At 43.0% G+C, this 24,916-nt stretch overlaps 1 protein-coding gene across 1 annotated transcript in view; it reads right to left on the minus strand.

The window, feature by feature from the left end:
* The window catches only part of LOC112257986 (protein turtle homolog B-like), a 177,934-nt gene that overhangs the window by 130,366 nt on the left and 22,652 nt on the right, over positions 1 to 24,916 (minus strand). The gene's annotated exons all lie outside the window — the stretch shown is intronic.

Here is a 24,916-nt window from a genome sequence, read left to right on the forward strand (position 1 = left end):
CTATATTCCCTAGCTGCCGTGACATGAGGCTTTACTACGAGTCAGACAGTCTGTACGTTTATTTACTGCACTTTCCTTACATGTCCTAGACTTGGATGGAACACATCTCAACTGCCTTATTGACAATACATCATTCTGCAGACACAGACTAAGGACTTGATGTTGTTGGTTTTACTACGATGAAGCTTTGTGTCCACATGTTGACCACAGGGCTATCCGTTCTACCAGACGATTGATCCTCTACTAATTCACGCATGGCTTGGCTTTACAACCGGAAGAGAAGTGTGCTTTCATTTTACCAGTCAATACAGCTAATTAAATGGTGCTCTGCTCACCCCCCGTGGCCCATAGGGATGCTTGGGATTATTGGGTTTGTCTTTATGAGGATGACCCACTGCCAATGTACTGCTATAGGAATGTGCTACGTCCATGGTGCCCTCCAGCTGTTGTATGCTGGTTTTTCTTTTGCCCTGATACTTGATCATTTATTGTAACTTAATGACCAATGTCTCACCAACTCTTAATTTCCGCTACTGGGAGGGAGGAAATGAACTGCCTGGCTAGAGTAGGTACGCCTATAGTCAGGGGCCTAGCAAGAACCTCTGTGAATAGGACAAATCAAAGACAAAGATTGTGGATAAATGAAGATGGTTCACTCCTTTAACCATTGAAAAAAATGTGGAGTGTCTCGCTTCCATCTCTGTCAGGGAGCAGCAGAGACAGTGATGCTTGTAAACCTTCACACATCACATTCTGCACTACTGCATGCAAACAGTAGGGTGAAAGAATGCCAGCAACCAGGAAAACTAAGTGAAGGACACTTGTTGAGAAGAGAAATTCTTCTCAATCCTAACACCAGATATATTGTATATACAGTGCCTTCAGAAAGTATTCATCCCACTTGACTTATTCCACTTTGTTGTGTTAGTCTTTAAGAGCTTTGCACACCTGGATTGTACAATATTTGCACATTATTATTTTTTTAAATTCTTAAAGCTCTATCAAATTGGTTGTAGATCAATGCTAGATCACCATTTTCAAGTCATGCCATAGATTTTCAAACAGATTTAAGTCATAATTGTAACTCGGACACTCAGGAATATGTACTCAAAAGATATGTGACAATTACTTAACTCACGTTTAAAGCAAGAGGCTCAATTTCATGGGTGTGAAGCAAAGGAAAACTGCATAAGCTTTTCAAGTGCATATTAAGCCCCTATTCAGACTCATGAAATGCTTCAACAGTCACCTTGGCTGGAGGTCAACATGAAATAATAGCTTAATTGGCTTTGTTACCTCACTTTGCACTCAACAGAGGATGGTTATCATATAATTACGTTGCATTTGTCTAATTCTACATTGAAAGCAAAACAGCTTCATTTTGGGCAGTCAGAGGATGTTCAAACCCCTATACTACAGTACAGAGAAATCAGGCACTTACATTGAACACTATTAACATGACAACAGTCATATTTACAGTTACCAAAACATTGCTGTAATGTTGGATGGTGGTTTGCTATATGGATCTGTGTGTGTGTATTCTTCATTGCTTGGCGGCGACAGAGGCAGATAATAATGGGGGCTGAGGGAAAGCACTGCTCCCAGCAGTGTGTCCCCACACATATACCCAGGGCCTAGAAAGAGACTCTCCCTGCCTCCTCTACCTAGCCCAGCGCTATGTGTTGATTGGCTGCTGGTGACATCACCAGAGAGCAAAAAACAGGTCCCTGGAAGGTATGACTTCACTGTTTATACTGATTAGAGAGAGGGAGGAAAACGAGAGGTAATCATCTCCTCAGTAAGCAAAATCTCCAGGATTTGACAAAGAATGACACAGTGGAATGATCAAATGCTTTAATCTCTGAGCTGCAGGAGGGGAGAGTACTGCATATCCTTCCAAAGATGTTCACAGACCGCATATAGAGGGGGCTCTAATGTTTGAGCATGGTGCAGTCTGTCTTCAAGAATATTCACCGATCGGAGAGAACAGATGAGACAGTCCTGCAATCATCCATTTAAAGCTGCAAAAAAATCATGCACATCATCAGTGACTTTAGCAGACAAATTCAAGGAATTACTGGGGCATCATGTACCACTAAAATTACTAATCTAACTGACAAGCCACTCATTTTTGTTACTCCAATGTTCTATCACTCACTGCTGTAAGGTCGACATTTGGACAGCTGTCACTCAACGGTGTCTCTGTTTGAAGTCAATGAGCCAACCCAAATGTTCTTTATCAGCATCTAACCATTTTTTGAGTACATTATGTCATTATATCAATAACTATTTATCCAGCACACCATTCACTTCTGAACAGAGCATGTGAGCGGAGTGTGCCCAATTTGACTGGAGCGTGGAGCGAGATTCCCAAAGGCTGGAGTGTCGGCCTTCTCGCCCACTCCAATTTCGCTCCAGTAGCGCTCACTTCAGGAGCTCAGGGCACGCCCCTGCTGTAGGCTATACCTCAGTAAGCAGTAAGAATTCTAAAAATGAATTCAAAAGTCACTAACAAGTAATGTTTTGTTTAATGTGTATTTAATTCTAAGTCACAGCCTATGCACAATTTGTAAACAATAATGATTTAAAAATACAATGAAAATGTTTAAATGCTGAGCACTTTGTCCCTACCAGCTTATTGTGTCGCATTTGCAAATGCTTCAATGTATTTCGTTTTAGTCTATAGCCTTGAAATAATTTAAATAATATACTCTGACCTACTTAGAGTGTTTATATGCTGTTTAATATGAGATGTAGCCTATTTGAAATGATGTTTGCTTCTTACATTCACATTTTCATGTTTATTCAAATACTTTTCATTCAAATCCGTATGGTTTTGTTTCAATACTTAAAAACCAATTGGTCGGTCCAGGTAGTCACACAAATAGATGGGTGTTGGTTCAATTGTGATTTTAATTAATGGAGAGAATATGCAGTGGGAGGTTTTTTTTCCTGTGATTGCAGAACGGATGGCGCACCGGAACACTCCATGAGTAATGAGTGGGATTTCCAACCGCTCAACTCACATGCTCAGCTTCTGAACTGTTACTGAACTGTGCCTGAAGTTTTAAGCACCCTCAATCACACTCCTCGAGAGATTAGAAGTATATATTAAATATGCAGCAAGTGTAACAGGGTCAGGATTGCCCTGTTACAAGAAGTAAGTCATTTTAAGTGTTGCTACAGCATTGAATGTGCTCTCAGACTGATGTTTGTCTGGTTATTTTCAGGTTAACAAGCTGGTGGAGCACACCCGTGCCCATCCCTTTAATCCTGACCCTGTTATGCAAGACTTTCCAAACTCACTGAGTCGAATTCTAAAGTCCATTAGCTAGCTTTTACTGAATCTAAAGAATGATTCATTTCAGGAAGCAGAAATAAATCGTAGATTGCAGAGAAGTTGAGCTGAAATGTAAATTCTACAATCTACAGAAAATACTTTGGTTTGGATGTTTCAAAAATAAAGAAAATTAAGTATGTATTAACATAAAAATGTTCAACTAATTTGATGATGGAGCACAGTCAAAATCTATTCATCTAGAATACCCCAAATGGTAGTAAAACATATTAAATATGGCTTCTTTATTACCGAACCCAAAACTGCCAGAGGAGTCGTGCCAGCCAATAAAGAGCTACTTTTTACAGACTGAGTACTTGAATATCAAATACAGCACGAAGCAGTTTTAGCTCAAAAGGGAAAATGTGCAAAACCACACACCAAACTGGATTCATTGTGCCTGACTGTCCGATTATCACTTGCAGGGTCAAGGAATCCAGCGGGAGGCGCCATGAAAGGGAATCAGACGTGAAACAGTCCGTTTGCGGTGTTGAACTTGTCCAGTTCATCAAATGGGAAGGACACCGGGCAATTTAATACGCAATTGCGTCGCTTTTAAAACGTTTTTTTTGCAATTGCTTCACCTTGGCAGCTCATCTGTCTTTGTCAAATTGAAGGCTCTGCCTGGTCAATCTCTACAGCATTTACTAAGATGCAGCCTCCACAGATGTCAGGGATTTCATACTTCTTGCGCTTAGTTGAGCAGAGCTATTGTGAAAGAAGTTGTCAAGAAAGTGAGTTTGTTTATACAGGACCTACTGCCCCCACCTACCATGACAATCATGTCAATTCGGAGTTATACGGAGCCCTCCGCATTGTTACAACATTTGTGAGGTGCATGGCGATGCAGTACGGAGCTCGATTTGGCCTCTGCATGCCTCCGTAGGCAACGCAATTACGTCACACCCTCCATACGAAGCCTCTGAACACATTTTCGGATCAAGCATAAATTGGCTTTTACAAGATCACGATCAAAAACCAAAATATCATGGTGGCTTGAGAAACTAATGAAGCGTAGCAGGAAGGGCAGGGTTTGATCTACTTCGGCTCTCCAACGAGAATCACTCACTCATTTTCAATTCAAAGGAGACCCTGCCGGGATGCACAGAGAGTATCTCATCCCTCCACCATTACTGCTGCAGTGTAGTCATACCCATATTATCATGCTATGCATTTGTCTATCCAAGTCTACATAGCTAAAGAAAATGGTAATGTGCTGCTTGTAACATCACAGTGAGTTATGATACCTGTGAGATACATTCACAGGGCCAAGTGAGAGATTGTTATTCGAGTTACGTTTTGATAGTACCTTAGAGGAAACCTTGAGTTGAGTCGGTCTTGTGTACATGGCTTACTAGCTGTCGGTCTCTCTGCAGAGCTTCAACCCTGCTACACTGGCTCTGCCCCATTGCCAACTACCCCAGAATGGATAGCCCTAGTTCATACAGTTGAAGTCGGAAGATTACATACACTTAGGTTGGAGTCATTAAAACTTGTTTTTCAACCACCGGTAGGATAGAACAGCGGCATCTGGTAAGACAAGGGGCGGCGGACTATGTATTACTGTACACAACAGTTGGTGCACGATATCTAAGGAAGTCTCGAGCTATTGCTCGCCTGAGGTAGAGTTTCTCATGATAAGCTGCAGACCACATTACCTACCGAGAGACATTTCATCTATATTCTTTGTAGCTCTTTACATACCACCACAGTATTCACCCAGAGGTGGCGCTCCTAGTGGCCGGGGACTTTAATGCAAGGAAACTTAAATCAGTTTTAACAAATTTCTATCATCATGTTAAATGTGCAACCAGAGGGAAAATAACTCTGGACCACCTGTACTCCACACACAGAGATGCATACAAAGCTCTCCCTCAACCTCCATTTGGCAAATCTGACCATAATTCCATCCTCCTCATTCCTGCTTACAAGCTAAAATTTAAGCAGGGAAGCACCAGTGACTAGATCAATAAAAAAAGTGGTCAGATGAAGCAGATGCTAAACTACAGGACAGTTTCGCTAGCACAGACTGGAATATGTTCCGGGAATCCTTGAATGGCATTGAGGAGTACACCACATCTGTCATTGGCTTCATCAATAAGTGCATCGATGACGTCGTCCCCACAGTGACCGTACGTACATACCCCAACCAGAAGCCATGGATTACAGGCAGCATACGCACTGAGCTGAAGGCTAGAGCCTCTTTCAAGGAGCGGGACTCTAACCCGGAAGCTTGTAAGAATATCCCGCTATGCCCTCAGACGAACCATCAAACAGGCAAAGTGTCAATACAGGACTAAGATCGAGTCGTACTTACACCGGCTCTTACGTTCGTCGGAAGTGCCAGGGCCCGCAACCATTACAGACGACAAAGGGAAGCACAGCCGAGAGCTGCCCAGTGACACAAGCCTACCAGATGAGCTAAACTACTTCTATGCTCGCTTCGAGGCAAGTAACACTGAAACATGCATGAGAGCACCAGCTGTACCCGGAAGACTGTGATCGCGCTCTCCGCACCCCATGTGAGTAAAACATTTAGACAGGTCAACATTCACAAGGCCGCAGGGCCAGGCGGATTACCAGGACGTGTACTGCAAGTATGCGCTGACCAACTAGCAAGTGTCTTCACTGACATTTTCAACCTCTCCCTGTCCGAGTCGGTAATACCAACATGTTTTAAGCAGACCACCATAGTGCCTGTGCCCAAGAACACTAAGGTAATCAGCCTAAATGACTACCGACCCGTAGCACTCACATCTATAGTCATGAAGTGCTTTGAAAGGCTGGTCATGGCTCACATCAACACCATCATCCCAGAAACCCTAGACCCTCTCCAATTTGCATACCATCCCAACAGATCCACAGATGATGCAGTCTCTAGTGCACTCCACACGGCCCTTTCCCACCTGGACAAAAGGAACACCTATGTGAGAATGCTATTCATTGACTACAGCTCAGCGTTCAACACCATTGTGCCCTCAAAGCTCATCAATAACCTAAGGACCCAGGGAATAAACACCTCCCTCTGCAACTGGATCCTAGACTTCCTGACGGGCCGCCCCCAGGTGATAAGGTTAGGTAACAACACATCCGCCACGCTGATCCTCAACACTGGGGCCCCTCAGGGGTGCGTGTTCAGCCCCTCCTGTAATCCCTGTTCACTCATGACTGCACGGCCAGGCACGACTCCAACACCATCATTCAATTTTCAGATGACACAACAGTGGTAGGCCTGATCACCGACAACAACGAGACAGCCTATAGGGAGTAGGTCAGAGACCTGGCCGTGTGGTGCAAGGACAACAACCTCTCCCTCAAAGTGATCAAGACAAAGAAGATGAAAAAGAGGACAGAGCACGCCACCATTCTCATCAACGGGGCTGAAGTGGAGCAGGTTGAGAGCTTCAAGTTCCTTGGTGTCCACATAACTAACAAGATCCAAGCACTCCATGACAGTCGTGAAGAGGGCATGACAAAACCTATTCCCCCTCAGGAAACTAAAAAGATTTGGCATGGGTCCTCAGATCCTCAAAAGGTTCTACAGCTGCACCATTGAGAGCATCCTGACTGGTTGCATCACTGCCTGGTATGGCAACTGCTCGGCCTCCGACCGCAAGTCACTACAGAGGGTAGTGCGTACAGCCCAGTACATCACTGGGAACAAGCTTCCTGCCATCCAGGACCTCTATACCAGGCGGTGTCAGAGGAAGGCCCTAAAAATTGTCAAAGATTCCAGCCACCCTAGTCATAGACTGTTCTTTGACTAGGGTGGTATTGATGCTCATTATCTCTGCCCTAACAACTTCTTTAATAAAAAATTGACACTCTTTTTCAGTGCTCCTTTGCTCTTCGAATATGGACAGATCACATCTCACATAAGTGCCTATAAATAACCATAGTATTAACCGCAGAGTAGCATGTTAGCGTTGATGGACCTCAAATTACGAAGGAGAGGAGGAAGCAGTGCACAACTCAGCCACTCAGCGTAGATTAGCATTTTAGCGCCCAATGAGCGGCTGCTCGTTTGTGCGGCTTGATTGCTTCACCTTAACCAGTTCACGGCTTCTGCAGGGGCATCCTTTATGATGGATATTGCTTCTGACAGCTCTGTTAATGCTATCTCCTTGGCCCTCTTCCCTCCAGTTCGCCCCTGCCATCTCATTCCACTATAATGCTTTTATATGGTGTGCATGACTTTGCAGTTGCCCTGTTGATTCATGGTGGCCTACAATTCTCAGAGGACCTTGGTCACTGTTGATACGGAGTAAAACAAACTATGTTATTGGACTAAGGTCAGACAAAGGGGTTGTTAATAGTTCAGGAAAGGGTGCTTATGCTGGTTTCTAAGCTTTACTGACCATCTGAAACTTTACAGTAAAGCCAGCAGGTCAGAAAACACTGCAACAAAGGAGAATTGAATTGAAATAAACAGTATGTTGAAAAAGTTTGACAGTAAAATAGTAATCTTACTCCCCACTCGAATTTGCATACAGTGCTATTTATCACAATCAGGCTTTGGGAATTGCAGGCAGTGAACAGTATACCATAAACTGCAGATGAATGTTAAGGCTTGGGACAGTTGAGACGGCATGCACAATACCAAAGCATCGTTGAAAACATGTTTTTATAAATGTTAGCAAATTGATTGTAAATTAAATACATAAATATCTAAATTACATAAGCATTCACACCCGAGTCAATACTTTGTAGAGCACCTTTGGCAGCGATTTACAGCTGTGAGTATGAAATCGCTGGTGGCTGTTGATCATTGCTAAACATCCGTTTCAAAGTCTTGCCATAGATTTTCAAGCCAATTTAAGTCAAAACTGTAACTAGGCCGTGTGTTTTAGGTTATTGTCCTGATTCAAAATTCATAGGGCACTCGCACATCTGAGCAATCTTTTTTGCAGGTGCATGGTAACAGTTGGACAAGATGAGGGGAAAAAGGAAACCGCACACTGCTCTTGATACTATCACTGATCTTTAATAAGCTTACATATCGGCCTCACAGCCTTCATCAGAGCTTTTGTTAGTTTTTTTAAATTAGCACCCTTATGTAGACCTGGCCCCACCCACATCCGTTCCTCACATGAAAAGGGTTTGGAGGCGAAAAAAAAAACAAATAAGTGCTACCAAATATAACAATATGCATTTCATAAATATTCAAATAAAGTTTGTAAATAAGACGTATTAAAACACGTCTGTATAACTACAATGAGGACATAGACCTACCGAGCAAGTTTTCATAAATCTTTGGGTACATTGTACAAAAAACATCAGAGTAATCTGAAATAGGGGCATAATTCATGTTCAAATTCATAACATACATAGGCATTTCATCATTAAGACCTTTAGGAAATAATGTCTGGAGGGTGAAAATCCCAAAACATTATCTTTTACTCAGAGTATTATTATCACATCCCTGATATCTTAACTTTCTCTATGCCGCAAAATCTAAAAAAGGTAGAAATGTCATGCTTTAGGTCATTAAAATGTACTGCGACTGGATAATCCCTATCATTTCTCCTGATTGAACTTTTATGTTCACTGATTCTCTGTTTGAGAGAACGAGAGGTTTTACCTACATAGCACATGGACATTTAATATTATAAATAACATTGGCGGTGGAGCGTCTTATTTACATACTTTGTTCTAATATTAATGAAATGCATAGTTATATTTGGTTGCACTTTTTTGTTTTTCCTTAGACTCCAACCCCTTTCGATGCGTGGAACGTGTGGGTAGGGCTAGGTCTACATTCGGGTTCACATTTTTTTTTAACTCACAAAAGCTCGGACGAAGGCCGTAAGGCCGATACGTAAGCTTATTAAAGATCAGTGATACTATCAAGAGCAGTGTGCGGATTCCTTTTTCCCTCAGGTTATTGTCCTGATGAAAGGGGAATTAATCCCCCAGTGTCTGGTAGAAAACAGACTGAACCAGGTTTTCCTCTAGCATTTTGCCTGTGCTTAGCCCCATTATGTTTCTTTATCCTAAAAAACTCCCCAATCCTTAATGATTGCAAGCATACCCATAACATAATGCAGCCACTGCTATGCTTGAAAATAGGAAAATGATCATCAGTAATGTGTTGTATTGGATTTGCCCCAAACATAATACTTTGTATTGAGGACAAAAAGTGAATTGCTTTGCCACATTTTTTTTTGCAATATTATACTGAACAAAAATATAAACACAACATGGAACAATTTCAAATATTTTACTGAGTTACAGTTCATATAAGAAATCAGTCAATTTAAATTAATTCACGAGGCCCTAATCTATGGATTTCACATGACTGTGAATACAGATATGCATCTGTTGGTCACAGGTACCTTAAAAAAAAGGTAAGGGCGTGGATCAGAAAACTAGTCAGTATCTAGTGTGACCACCATTTGCCTCATGCAGCATGACATATCTCCTTCACAGAAAGTTGACCAGGCTATTGATTGTGGCCTGTGGAATGTTATCCCACTCGTCATCAATGGCTGTGCAAAGTTGCTGGATATCGGAAGAAACTGGAAAACCCTGTTATACAAGCCAATCCAGAGCATCCCAAACATGCTCAATCAGTGACATCTCTGTTGAGTACGCAGGTCATGGAAGAACTGGGACATTTACAGCTTCCAGGAATTGTGTACAGATCCTTGCAACATTGGCCCATGCATTATGCTGAAACATGAGGTGATGGCAGTGGATGAACGGCACGACAATGGTCCTCAGGATATCTCGGTGCATTAAAATTGCCTTAGATAATATTGTGTTCATTGTCCGTAGCTTATGACTGCCCTTACCATAACCCCACCGCCACCATGGGGCACTCTGCTCACAACATTGACATCAGCAAACCACTCGCCCACACGATGCCATACACGTGGTCTGCGGTTGTGAGGCCGGTTGGACGTACTGCCAAATTCTCTAAAATGATGTGAGAGGCAACTTATCGTAGGGAAATTAACATTAAATTGTCTGACAACAGCTCTGGTGGACATTCCTGCACCCAGCATGCCAATTGCACGCTCCCTCAAAACATCTGTGGCATTGTGTGACAAAACTGCACATTTTAGAGTGGCCTTTTATATTCCCCAGCACGAGGTGCACCTGTGTAATTATCATGGTGTTTAATCAGATTCTTGGTATGCCAAATCTGTCAGGTGGATGGATTGTCTTGGCAAAGGAGAAATGCTCACTAACAGAGATATAACAAAAATGTGTGCACAAAATTTGAGAGAAATAAGCTTTTTATGTGTATGGAACATTTCTGGGATATTTTATTTCAGCTCATGAAACATGGGACCAAAACATGTTGTGTTTATATTTGTTCATGCTTCCTTCTTTTCACTCTGTCAATTAGGTTAGTAGCCTAGTGGTTAGAGCATTGGGCCAGTAACTGAAATGTTGCTGGATCAACTCCCTGAGCTGACAAGGTAAAAATCTGTTATTCTGAGCAAGGCAGTTAACCCACTGTTCCCCGGGAGCTGAAGAAGTGGATGTTGATTATGGCAGCCCCCTGCACCTCTCTGATTCAGAGGGGTTGGGTTAAATGCGGAAGACATATTTCAGTTGAATGCATTCAGTTGTACAACTGACTAGGTATCCCTCTTTCTTAACTACAATGTTGTTGATCCATCCTCAGTTATCGCCTATCTCAGCCATTAAACTCTGTAACTGTTTTAAAGCCACCACTGGCCTCATGGTGAAATCCCTAAGCGCTTTCCATCCTCTCCGGCAACTGAGTTAGGAAGGACGCTTGTATCTTTGTAGTGACTGGGTTTATTGATACACCATCCAAAGTGTAATTAATAACTTCATCATACTCAAAGCGATATCCAATGTCTGCTTTTTTGGTTTGTTTTTACCAAACTACCAATAGGTGTTCTTCTTTGCAGGGGATTGGAAAACCTCCCGGGTCATTGTGGTTGAATCTGAGGGACCTTGCAGATAATTGTATGTGTTGTATGTGTGGGGTAGAGCGATGAGGTAGGCTTAGACCTATAAAAAAAATGTAACACTATTATTATTGCTATTATCAGTCTAACTTATGTAACCCTTTAAGCAAATGTTTACTCCTGAACTTTTTTAGGCTTGCCATAACAAAGAGGAGATTGAATTTAAAAATGAAATGCTGAGATGGCAATGGTAAAATATTTGAAAAACATATTTCCATTTATAGGGTAGTGACCAAAAAAACTTCATGTAATCCATTTTAAATTGAGGCTGTAACACAACAAAATGTGGAAAAAATATAATGGTGTAAATACTTTCTGTGGGCACTGTATCAAAAATACACTTGTCAGGAGTCAACTGTATTCATGAGGCAACAGGGAACTTGCATGCAGAGATTTTGGAGAAAGTAGTATTTGAACTGGTTGCCAGCTTCCATTTAAGATCCCACCATGGAATGTCTTTGAAGAGGTCAAAGAAACTGGGTCTGATTTTGAGCCTCTTACCCCCTGGTGTCTGGCCAGAATTAAGGGCAGATGGCGGAGGGTGGATAAGCAGGCCTCTACTCCACTAAGGTTGGATACTCACAGGACAGTGGCTAAGTCCCGATTCTCCACCATTCTCCCGAAGTGTGCACTCAAACTTTCTTGCATGGCTTTTTACAAAAATGCTTGAAAAATTCCTGTGCATTTAAATCCATGATGAGTGTGCAAGTGGACACTTCTGAAAAATGTTGGAGAACCAGCACAGTCAGTGCAACTCCATGGCCAAACAGAAACAATATATGCATATGCTCTCTTCAAAGACAACACAGCAGAGGGTTTAGGGTGAGTACAAGCTAATCCAGATGGTTTGTTGGCATTTGAGGTTTAATGAAAAACGTAATCCACAAACGTCCGACAATAGGTGGTGAGGAATCTCTTGCTTCACCAAAAACAGTGATACTATCTACTACATTCAATTCAATCATGCAGAGGTAAAATACTGAATGTTATGTCTGGAAATATGTCTGTGGGAGTACTAGGCTTGTGACGGTTATTGTCAGGCTTCTGTCTCTACATTCAAATGGACCTGTGATTTTTGGCACAGGATAGCAACTGGTAGACTGGTGGGCACAGTTAGCGTCTGTGTCTACCACTTAAAGCCGCTTTATTATGCGGGGGACTTAATCCACTTTATTTGATTAAGCATGCACACTTTTTGGACTGAAAGAGAACAGATGCAATCAATCGCATGCTTTGGAAAATCCTTGAAAATGTACCAGAGTTCAGTTGACTAGAGTACTCTATTTCCTGAAGAAGCTAGCTTAGCATTTTAGCATTCAACAACAAAATGTTAGCCTAATCTGGACCAAAATCTGTGAGGACAAACATGAATTCTAAACTGTAACTAACAACAAAGAAATGGCTTCAAATATAATGAACAGATCTACTGTTTCACTGAAGTATTAGGCTTGGAACACAAGGCTTGAGATAAATGTTGACCTAACTGCCTACTGTTCTATAACAATGACTAAGAGTGCAATTATGAAGTGCATTTTGGTTAACGGTCATATCGTATTCCCCTTGGCATGTCTAGGACTGACATCCTGGGTTATATTTACTTAACTCTTACAAAGGCAAAATGCTGCTTTTCTTGATCATTACATGCTAACAACAAACACTAAAGACCTAGCACTCAAAGTATAATGAGAGGAAATTACTTAATTTGGTGCTTCCTCCAGGCCTGGAGTAGTACGTGTAACTAATACTGTGTGGACATTGTGTTCTGGAGGGCATCATCACTGGGACCTCTCCATGGGACCAAAGGCTTACATGCCATGACCCTCAAGGGAGAGAGAGCCCAGAGGATATCCACACACACAAACAAGAAGAGGAACGCAAAGGATTATTATTTCCTCTCTACTGACTAGTCTAATGTATGACATAAAGAAATGGCAAAGGTAAGCCTAGGAAAAGGAGTTTGCCCGTTGCTGCCAAAACACAGAGCAGACAGGACATTGAAGTCAGTGAAATCGAGCGGTGGAGGGGTATGCCTCCATCAACAGCAAATGGTGTGCTGACTGTAGCGCGCGCGGTGGAAGTCTCAACCTATCCATCTTGGAATACCTGATGGTGAAATGCCGACTCTTCTAAAGCCTGAGAGACTTTTCAGCTGTTATTGTGAGTGCTGTATATATTCCACCACAGGACAAGAACAACAACAAGCTGCCACTTAAACTGTACAAGGCTGTGCACCCGGAGTCTGCTTTCCCTTTTGCCGTGATTCTAATTCCCCGTCATTAGGACACTTCCATCAACACGTCTCCTTCACCACTTGGGACGATAAAGTCGTAGACCACTATTACTCTACCCACAAGCAAGCATACAAGGCCCTCCCTCATCTCCCCTTTAGCAAAACAGATGATGACTCCTTTCTGTCTACAAGCAGAAGCTCAAAAAACGAAGTACCCCTGACACACTCCGTTGGAAAATGGTCTTCTGAATCGGAGGCTTGTAGCATAGCCTCTGATTCGGAGGACTATTTTTCAACGGAGCGCACGGAATGGAATATGTTCTGGGACTACGACGATGGCGTCAATGAGCTAACCCCCTCAGTCACCGGTTTCATTAGGAAATGCATCGCTGACGTTGTCCTCACAGGGAAGGTTCAGTGCTTCCCCAGTCCTGGATTAACACCGAAGTTGTAGCTAATTAAAGGACAAGGCTACCGCAAACAGGCCTTTCGCAGCCAACCCCGATGCTACGGCTGAGGACATGAACAAGTAGTCCCACTACGAGTCATCAAACAAGCAAAAGGACAATATAGGAACAAGGTGGAATGCTTATAAACAAGCTCCAACGCCCATCGCATGTGGCAGGGGCTACAGTCCATTATGGATTACAAAGGAAGGCCCATACGTGATCTGCCCAACGATGCCTCTCTTCAAGACGAACTCAATACATTTTAAGCGCACTTCGACAAAAATCACACTGAGCCGTGCATGAGGGCTCACTGAGCCGTGCATGAGGGCTGCATGAGGGCTCACTGACTCAGGGGAGTGGGTGATCTCACTCGCCGAGGCCGACGTGGGTAGTTTGCCGTAATTTTTCATATGTTTCATTACAAACTGTCATTATCAAATCTCAGACACTGCAAGCTCCTAACATAATATCTGCCAATTAATTTCCAGGAATATGTTTGCACGTGTTTTTCTATCTCAGTTTATGTGTTAACTTTAGCCAGTTGATGAGATAACCATCTTGTGGGTTGACAAATACTTTCCCCAAAATCTTCTCAATTAAATGTTAACTGCAAAGTAGGCTTACCTGGCAGAAGTATATCATGAGTAAGTATATCATTTTTATCTATTATTTGCTAACTTTGTCATCAAATGAGCAGCAGCTGTACAGAACCAATCACTAGACTGGCACAGACTGCACATTCCTCACTCTCTAGATGCACAATTAAAGGGCAATTACACTTAAAAATCTACAGAACATCCAATTTCGTTGTTTCTCTGGGAACAACTGCAATTTGGAGAGTGAAAAACGAAATAAATCTAAATCCAGGAAAAATATAACATAATTTGGAAAAATATAAAACAGAATTTGGGAGAAAAAAATCTGCTTTTTTCAGCCCCGCTTATAGTTATATAGTAAATTGACAGAAAACATAGTGAACAAGATAAAGTAGTGCACTAAGGACCTGAGAGTTGAAATGGAGACAAGAGAAGAATGTGCCTCTTTGAAAGCTATAAACAAACGAGTAGCTCACAACATATTTAAATTTTTAAAAGTAGCTTTCATGCTAGAAAATGTTGCAGTCCCCTGCCCTAGACCCACTCCAATTTGCATACCGCCCCAACAGATTCATAGGCGACGCAAACTTCCCTCACCCACCTAGATAAGAGAAATACCAATGTGAGAATGCTGTTAATTGACTATAGCTCAGTGTTCAACACCATAGTCCCCTCCAAGCTTGTCACCAAGCTTGGGACCCTGGAACTGATAGTCTACCTCTGCAACTGGATCCTGGACTTCCTGACGGGCCAACCCCAGGTGTTGAGAATAGGCAACATCACCTCCGCCACTCTGACCCTCAACACGTGAGCCCCACAGGGGTGTGTGCTTAGTCCCCTCCTGTACTCTCTGTTCACCCACGACTGCGTGGCCACTCAGTACCATAATCATGTTTGCTGACAACACAACAGGCCTGATCACTGGTGACAATGAGACAGCCTACAGGGAGAAGGTCAGTGACCTGGCAGTGTGGTGCCAGAACAACTACCTCTCCTTCAACATCAGTAAGACCAAGCAGCTGATTGTGGACTACAGGAAACATGGGGGCGAGATCGCCGCCATCCACATTTACAGGACTGCAGTAGTGTGGGCCGAGAGCTTCAAGTTCCTCGGTGTCCTCTTCCCCGCAAGGAGGTTGAACAACTTTGGCATTAGCACGCAAATTCTCAAAAAGTAATACAGCTGCACCATTGAGAGCATCTTGACAGGCTGCATCACTGCTTGCTATGGCAACTGCACCACCCTCGATCGCATGTCGCTATAGAGGGTGATGCGGAGCGCTCAGTACATCACCGGGGCTGAGCTCCCTGCCATCCAGGACCTCTATAACAGGAGGTGTAAAAGGAAGGCCCGGAAAATTGTTAGACTCCAGCTATCCAACCCATAGATTGTTCTCCCAGGAGCATCAAGTTTGACACCAACGGCCTCCTGAACAGCTTCTATCCCCATTCCATAGGACTGCTAAATAGCTAACAAAATGGCTACATGGAGTTTCTGAATTGACCCTTCCATTTTATTTTTGCACTGACTCTGCGCACACACACACACACACACACACACTAGGGCTGTCATTAACTTTTGTCAGCCGGCTATTGTCATGCAAAAGTTTGCCGGTCTCACGGTAATTGACTGTTAATTAACAAATAAGTGTAGCATCTCCAGGCCTCCACAAATACAAGCCGCTGATGCACGCCTTTGGAACACCTACATTCCATTGTCTTATATGATGTTATAATAAGAATAATATAATTGAACTTAGCTGAATAAAATAATTTGAAACAGGTCCTATACGCCAGGATTAGAGTTATTTGGGAACTTCATTCGTGAATGGTACATACCTTAGAACGTCTTAGAAATCAAAACATATATGAGGTGCATGATGTTTGGAGTGTAGTATAATGTAACCAGTCCATCCAGTATGAATAATGGTTACAGTCCACACTCAAAAGGCGTTTACTAGAATTTGTTTTATTCTGGAGTATCCGCTAGACCAATTATGTACCAAAGACATCTTAAATCAGTTATTTGTTATGTTTTTCTGCCGTACATAATATGCGGTAGGTTATGTGTTGTATTACGGCATTATTTTAATAAAGGTCAAAACCAGATCAGAGTCCAGGAGGTACAGAGTGGCAGACAGGCTCGTGGTCAAGGCAGGCAGAATGGTCAGACAGGCAGGTACAGAGTCCAGAAACAGGTAAGGGTCAAAACCGAGAGGACTAGAAAAGGGAGAATAGCAAAAGGAGTATGGGAAAAACAGGCTGGTTGACTGCCAGTGTGGAGGTAATACAGTCACGGCAACAGTCCTTCACACATTCACATATGATCATCATATACTGTACACTGATGCTACTCTGTTAATCATACATCCTGATGCGTAGTCACCTTACATCTATAAATACCTAACCCTATCAGTCCAGTATTCCTGAACAATGTAAATATGTTATTGGCCCTGGAACTGACCCTGTATATACACTACTGATCAAAAGTTTTCGAACACTTACCTCATTCAAGGGTTTTTCTTTATTTTTATTATTTTCTACATTACAGAATAATAATAAAGACATCAAAACTATGAAAAAACACATATGGAATCATGTGTTAAACAAATCAAAATATATTTTATATTCAAATAGCCACCCTTTGCCTTGACAGCTTTGCACACTCTTGGCATTCTCTCAACCAGCTTCATGAGGTAGTCACCTGGAATGCATTTCAATTAACAGGTGTGCCTTCTTAAAAGTTAATTTGTCGAATTTCTTTCCTTCTTAAATATATTTTGAACACTTTTGGTTACTACATGATTCCATATGGTTTATTTCATAGTTTGGTTGTCTTCACTACTATTCTACAATGTAGAAAATAGTAAAAGATAGTAAAATAGTAAATAGTAAAATAAAAACCCTTGAATGAGTAGGTGTTCTAAAAGTTTTGAAAGGTAGTGTAGCTTACTTACTTTCTGTTCTTATTTCTATTTCTTGTGTGTTTTTGTCCTACCTCACTTTATTTATTTTTGATATCGTACTACTGATATTGATTACTGCATTGTTGGGAAAGAGCAAGCAAGAAACACATTTCACTGTACTTGTGCTCGTGACAAAAACATTTAACTTGAAGCAAGTACACTTCACAGAAAATATGGAGAAATGATGAAAGAAAACACCTGTATATCGCTATACGCTCTAGATAGCCACATTTTCACATCTCAATGCCATCACGGTCTTCCCTCCAGCTGTTGTGTGCCTCTGTCTCGGCTCCAGATGGGGGACTGTGTATTATGATTAAGATGCAGCTTCACAGGCCCCAATCTTATTGACTCGTACTGTAGAGCGCCGTTGCACATGCCGTAATGGTTCAATTCACGAATGATGTTAGAGAGAAACAAAAATATTGGATTTCACTTATAGCTTTTTTGCTGGGTCTAATTTTCTTTTTAATTGTTGTCTTGTAACTGATATTCAATTGAGACAAAAAAGACAACATGTCCTGATGTTCTTGCCAAAATGCAAAAGATGTACAGTAGAGGGGGTTTACACTGCGTTACATAAGAGAAAAGTAGTTTTCAGAAAGTGGAGCCTGTTCCCAGTGTCTCCTTTCTCTAATTCAATTACAGTTCCTTCTGTTATCATAGATAAGAGTCAACTGCTGTTAGCAGTTAAGAAATCCAGAACAGAACAGCAACATTCTTAGTACTCATGCAATGTCATTTGCTTTTCAGAATCAATCAGTTGCTATAAGCTCATCCGGGACAGATGTGGTTCTTGTACGAGTGAATTGCACTGTGCTTAATTAAAAGGACCAGGCCTGTGCGAATGGAGGTAACAGATGCTGAATTGATGTCGGAGCAATTGGAAACCAATGTACATGAGTCCCTTGAGTTCAATGTACTAAAGAGTGATGCAAGGCCTTGTGCATGAAGTCATCAACAAATTTAGAGACGAGGCCAACATTACTGTACACATGTTTTTCATGTCCAATGGACAACTGATTAGCAGATGAGTTTAGTGAGGAAATCATTTTTCTTAGACAAACATGAAAAGGAATTTCAAACATTGCACTGTCACTGTTAACCATGGAAGTGCATATGACTGTCAATATAGAGAGAGGGGCACCACATAAAATTGTGGTTGCCATGCTAATACATCACCATCAAAAACCTGTAATTTAACAGCAATCCCCTTCTAACAAGCCATTTGAGAAATTTAGGTGGTCAACCACAAAATTGGCTGGCTGTAAGGGGGAGAGGGAAAATATAAATCTGTATGGCAACCCAAGTGCAACCCTTCTCTTCAGAAATTACTAGTATTTGTTCAGCCCAGAATCTATAGACAGTATATCAAGACATGGCGTTGCAAGAGCGGGCAGCAGGGAGACACTGGTCATATTAATCACGCTGCCCATGCTCCAACAGGGGCACCACCTGCCAGCGGTCTCCGTAACGGTAGCGAAAGGGGTCTCCCACTCAAGGACATGAGCTTGGCTGGTCACGTCTGTTGATTGGGCCATAATGGAGTACCTGTTGCGCCTCTGTGAAGGTCACGTCAGTGGGCGGAACGAGACGAGGGAAGAGAGGCAGTCTGGAAACAGTGGAAGCCAAATGGACAGCCCGGTTGAAGAGTGACTTTGTTCTCTAACCCTCTCTGTTCATTTCAGACTCTTCCTCGCCGGCTTTCTCTTTTTCACTTCAAGTCAAAACTCAGTCGATAGGCACACGCCATGTCACACGCAGAGTCTACTTCCCAGTCATAAACAGCTAAAAGTGTGCCTCCTCAGCATGCACTCTCGGCCAGTGTCAAGGGAGGAGGGGATTGCAAACCTCACAACGGCAAGGGAGGAGGCGATTGCAGACCTCACAACGGCAAGGGAGGAGGGGATTGCAAACCTCACAACGGCAAGGGAGGAGGGGATTGCAAACGCAACAACGGCAGGGAGGAGGGGATTGCAAACCTCACAACGGCAAGGGAGGAGGGGATTGGGCAAGGGAGGAGGGGATTGCAAACCTCACAACGGCAAGGGAGGAGGGGATTGCAAACCTCACAACGGCAAGGGAGGAGGGGATTGCAAACCTCACAACGGCAAGGGAGGAGGGGATTGCAAACCTCACAACGGCAAGGGAGGAGGGGATTGCAAACCTCACAACGGCAAGGGAGGAGGGGATTGCAAACCTCACAACGGCAAGGGAGGAGGGGATTGCAAACCTCACAACGGCAAGGGAGGAGGGGATTGCAAACCTCACAACGGCAAGGGAGGAGGGGATTGCAAACCTCACAACGGCAAGGGAGGAGGGGATTGCAAACCTCACAACGGCAAGGGAGGAGGGGATTGCAAACCTCACAACGGCAGAGAGAAAACACGCTCTCCTAAATGAGATTGTAAAACATGATTGGATCTATGTCAGACGAAAAACACAAATACATTATTGCTCGCAAAATGTTGAGTGTCCAATCCTCTTCGTCTGTAACTTTTGCTTGGAGGAAGAGAAGCTAGATTTTAATTCTCCCCCCACGTGGCCCATGGCAACAACTTTTCTAACTTTAGCTCGGCGGCAATAGCAGTAGGCCCTGCAGATACATGGACCACATAAACAGCACGCCTGAGGTCAGATAACACCGCCCAGAGATGAACAGACAGAAACAATGATAGAGGATAGAGGAGGGTTCTGGAGAGAAAAGAACATCAAGAGTCTGGTGTGTTACTGGTAGTCTGGAATAAAAGTAGAACCCAGTCATAACTATTACACCCCCCCTCTCCTTTTCTTTACCGAACTCTCCTCTATCGGTGTTATTTGAATCTAAAGTATTACTGATGGTCTGCGGCTTCATACGGTCATATAGCAGACCAACTGCAGTACTAGAGCAACATAGTGGCACAATATGTAATATCAGGTACTAGCAACTTGGGAATAATGTGTGTCATTTCACATCAGTAATACACTCTTTGGTTTTGGTAGATCGAACACTGCTGTATAATCCAAAATGGCAGTGATTCAAAAACCCAAGCTCTCAGTAAAGTCCATATGTCAGAAAGTTGCAGTTTCCTTTCCAGGTAATAGATCTCCCTTTTTATAACTGACAGTTATTCCCTCGTTCGCCTCAGTTCCACCTTTTTACTGTTCAACCCTGATTCACCCAGTCTGACCATGAGTTAATCAAAATATAATAATCATCCAGGAAGTTAAAATAGCCTTTACGCGCATTGGCTGGACTACATTAACATTACTGATAGGGGAGAAAATCAATACAGTTACATATGGTGGTATAATTTTGGATGATATTTCAGTACTTATAAAAAAACTTTTATTTCCATGACTGATCAAAACATATTTTCTCGTCACTCTGCAGCAGACATATACTGAGTGTACAAAACATTAGGAACACCTGCTCTTTCCATGACAGACTGACCAGGTGAATCTAGTTGAAAGCTATGATCCCTTATTGATGTCACCTGTTAAATCCACTTCAAATCAATCAGTGTAGATGAAGGAGAGGAGACAGGTTAAAGAAGGATTTTAAAACCTCTAGACAAATGAGACATGGATTGTGTGTGTGCCATTCAAAGGGTGAGTGGGCAAGACAAAATATTTGAGTGTCTTTGAACGGGGTATGGTAGTAGGTGCCAAGCGCACCGGTTTGTGTCTAGAACGGCAATGCTGCTGTGTTTTCACACACAACAGTTTCCTGTGTGTATCAATAATGGTCCACCACCCAAAGGACATCCAGCCAACTTGACAACTGTGGGAAGCATTGGAGTCAACATGGGCAAGCATCTCCGTGGAACACTTTTGATACCTTGTAGAGTCCATGTCCTGACAAATTGAAGCTGTTCTGAGGCAAAAGGGGGTGCAATTGGAACGGTGTTCCTAATGTTTGTACACTGTGTATAGTGTGCAATATGTTTGGAACGTCAAAAGGCAATACAATCGCAGTATCGAATCGCAATACATGGAGAATATTGATAATCCCAATACATAGTGTATCGGCACATAAATATCTGGTTATCCCTAGCAATTCCCAGCCCTAAATAACATGGCAAATGATTCTCTCTTGCTCGCTCCATATCTTTATTTCAAACGGCTGTTGTTTAGCCTTTAGGCCATTGAGGCTGCTCAGTGATATGGAGCTGGCTTCAGCCATCTTGTAGCAGCACTTACTGGTGTGCCCATACCTTCAGTGGCACATTGTTTTCTTCTGCTAGCCGCCACTAAGTTTACTTTCTACTGCTAGGGGAAGGGATGTCTCTGACTCAGTGTGGAACTCTTTGGCCCAATCCCAAATACACCCCTAAGTTTACTTTCTACTGCTAGAGGAAGGGATGTCTGACTCGGCGTGGAACTCTTTGGCCCAATCCCAAATACACCACTAAGTTTACCTTCTACTGCTAGGGGAAGGGATGTCTCTGACTCTGTGTGGAACTCTTTGGCCCAATCCCAAATACACCCCTAAGTTTACTTTCTACTGCTAGGGGAAGGGATGTCTCTGACTCGGTGTGGAACTCTTTGGCCCAATCCCAAATACACCCCTAAGCCGGGGCCCTATGCACCTATGATCTGAGAGGATTTGACAGGTGCAATCAATATGGTAATAGCTCCACCTTGCTCTCTGATAGGGTGAGTGGAAGTTCCACCATATTGCCTCTACCAATCAAAACCTCTCTGATCTCCATACGAGCATATGTCGTAGGATCTAGGGTTAATTTGGATTATCCATGTTTTTGGTTCAGGGTAATCAAAACAATTAAGGCAAACTGATACCAGTACTGAGGATAGCATCCCAATTAAAGCAATCAAAATCAGCACCACAAACCAGACAGCCTATCATTCTAAATGTTGCCTTACAATCTTATACTCAAGGCCGGAGCAAATGAAATACATTTTATTTGTCACATGCGCCGAATAGAGCAGGTGTAGACCTTACCGTGAAAAGACCGCGAAGAGACCTTACCGTGAAAAGGTTGCCCTGGATTTTGACTAAGTAAAGCACTCTGAAATAAAACGGTAACTGGCCACGTCCAATGGCACCCATAAAATTAAGCTCAACATGCACATACTCCTCTGACCCTGGCTCTGACCCTGGCTGTGAGCTTGTTGAGGGTCCGTGTAAACAGAATGAGAGGTCTGCTCCTGTTGGTGCTCTGGGACTTCTCAGTGTGATAGAGTAGCTCATGTATCCAAAAGCCAACCTGCACTTCCACAGGGGTGTGTGTGGGTGCGTGCTCGAAGTGTACAAAAGCTGTGGTGTATGTGTGTGCAGTTATGTCCAGTTAAGCACTGAGCCAAAGAGGTTAGGGACCTGAGAAGACGACAGTAGTAGTGCTTTCAATACAGAGAGCAGAGATGGTGAAGTCAAGAGAGGAGATTGAACTGGACAGAGGAAGCAAAGAAAGACAAAGGAGGGGGAGAAAAGAGGAGGGATGGACAGGATGTGAGGGGCTGATCCATCAGCGGTGGCCATCGGAGTGACGGGGAGCGTCTGGAGTGCATCACGGCCGGTGACGGGGCTGGGAACGACTGATGATGTTATTGTGTACTCTCATTCAGCACGTGGACCAGAGGAGGCTCTGCATTCAACTACTGAGCCTATAGCACGGATGGATGAATACTGCACGCATTAATTCACCAATGCACTGCAAGGTGAATCAATCTAAGTGCTGCTCTACTACTGCTTCTAAACTGTAGAACAGGGATCAACAAATATACTGAACAAAAATATAATACGCAACATTCAAAGATTTTACTGAGTTACAATTCATCTAAGGATATCAGTCAATTGAAATAAAGAAATGAGGCCCTAATCTATGGATTTTACAAGACTTGGAATACAGATATGCAGGACATGGAAGAACTGGGACATTTTCAGCTTCCAGGAAATGTGTACAGATCCTTGCAGCATGGGGCCGTTCATTATCAAGGTGATGGCGGCGGAGGAATGGCATGACAATGGGCTGCAGGATCTCATCACGGTATCTCTGTGCATTCAAATTGCCATAGATAAAATGCAATTGTGTTCATTGTCCGTTGCCCATACCATAACCCCACCGCCACCATGGGGCACCGTGTTCACAACGTTGACATCAGCAAACTGCTCCATACAAGTGCTCTGCGGTTGTGAGGCCAGTTGGACATACTGCCAAATTCTCTAAAACGACGTTGAAGGTGGCTTATGGTAGAGAAATGAACATGAAATTGTCTGGCAACAGCTCTGGTGGACATTCCTACAGTCAGCATGCCAATTGCACACTTCCTCAAAACTTGAGACATCTGTAGCATTGTGTTGTGTGACAAAACTGCACATTTTAGAGTGGCCTTTTATTGTCCCCAGCACAAGGTTCCCCTGTGTAATGATCATGCTGTTTAATCAGCTTCTTGATATGCCACACATGTCAGGTGGATGGATTATCTTGGCAAAGAAGAAATGCTCACTAACAGGGATGTAAACCAAATTTGAGAGAAATAAGCTTTTAGAACGTATGGAACATTCCTGGGGTGTTTTATTTCAGCTCATGAAACATGGGACCAACACTTTACATGTTGCGTATATATTTTTGTTCAATGTAGATTCAGCCGCGAGTTGTTTTTTTCTTGAGCAGATGATCGGGGGGCCGGAACATAATTACAAATAGATATAATTATTGACTAAAACTATTTCAAACCTTGCTTATATTTGTATACGATCACGTGTCTCTCTATTATGCGTGGGAAAACATTTCCAAAATGTAAATCAATTGAAGCTGATTTTCTGGCTCAGAAAACTTAGTGGGCTAAATAAAACCACCTGTGGGCCAAATTCTACGATGGCCCGTCAAATTGTGACTCTTTCTGGAACACAGAACCGTCTCTTCAATCCCAGACTGTGTCTACGGGTGGATTGGTTCCGGTACTTTGCTGATGGGAGAGAGGGGAGCTAATTTCTCGGGCTGAGTGCGGTGCAGCTGGGATGGGCCACAGTATCTCATGGCCTGGGTCCCATGAATGTTTAATGGGGCTGGAGGAGCCGGCGCGGAGGAAGCTGACTGCACTGCATCAGTGGCCGGCTGTAAGATGAGACGGGGGAGGAAGTGGGCCCGCCAGAAGGGGGTTAGATGCAGAGGGGGAGGCACAGCACTCTGTGCAAGCACACGCTCTGCGTATGGGAAGACAGTACCAAAATGCACTGTGCAAGCTACACACTAGCACAGACACTTTACAGTGCAAACATGCAGATACACTGAGGGCTCACACACACACACTTACACACACACTCCAAAGACTGTGCATTGCTCTGCCTAACAAATGGATTCAAGCATTTATCAGAGTGTGTGTGAGTGAGTGCAAGGCAGTTCATAGGCCCTTCTAACAGCTTTGCCTGCCTGCCTTTGT

The sequence above is a fragment of the Oncorhynchus tshawytscha genome, linkage group LG09 (assembly GCF_018296145.1).
Source record: "Oncorhynchus tshawytscha isolate Ot180627B linkage group LG09, Otsh_v2.0, whole genome shotgun sequence".
In the NCBI taxonomy this organism is placed as follows: Eukaryota; Metazoa; Chordata; class Actinopteri; order Salmoniformes; family Salmonidae; genus Oncorhynchus; species Oncorhynchus tshawytscha.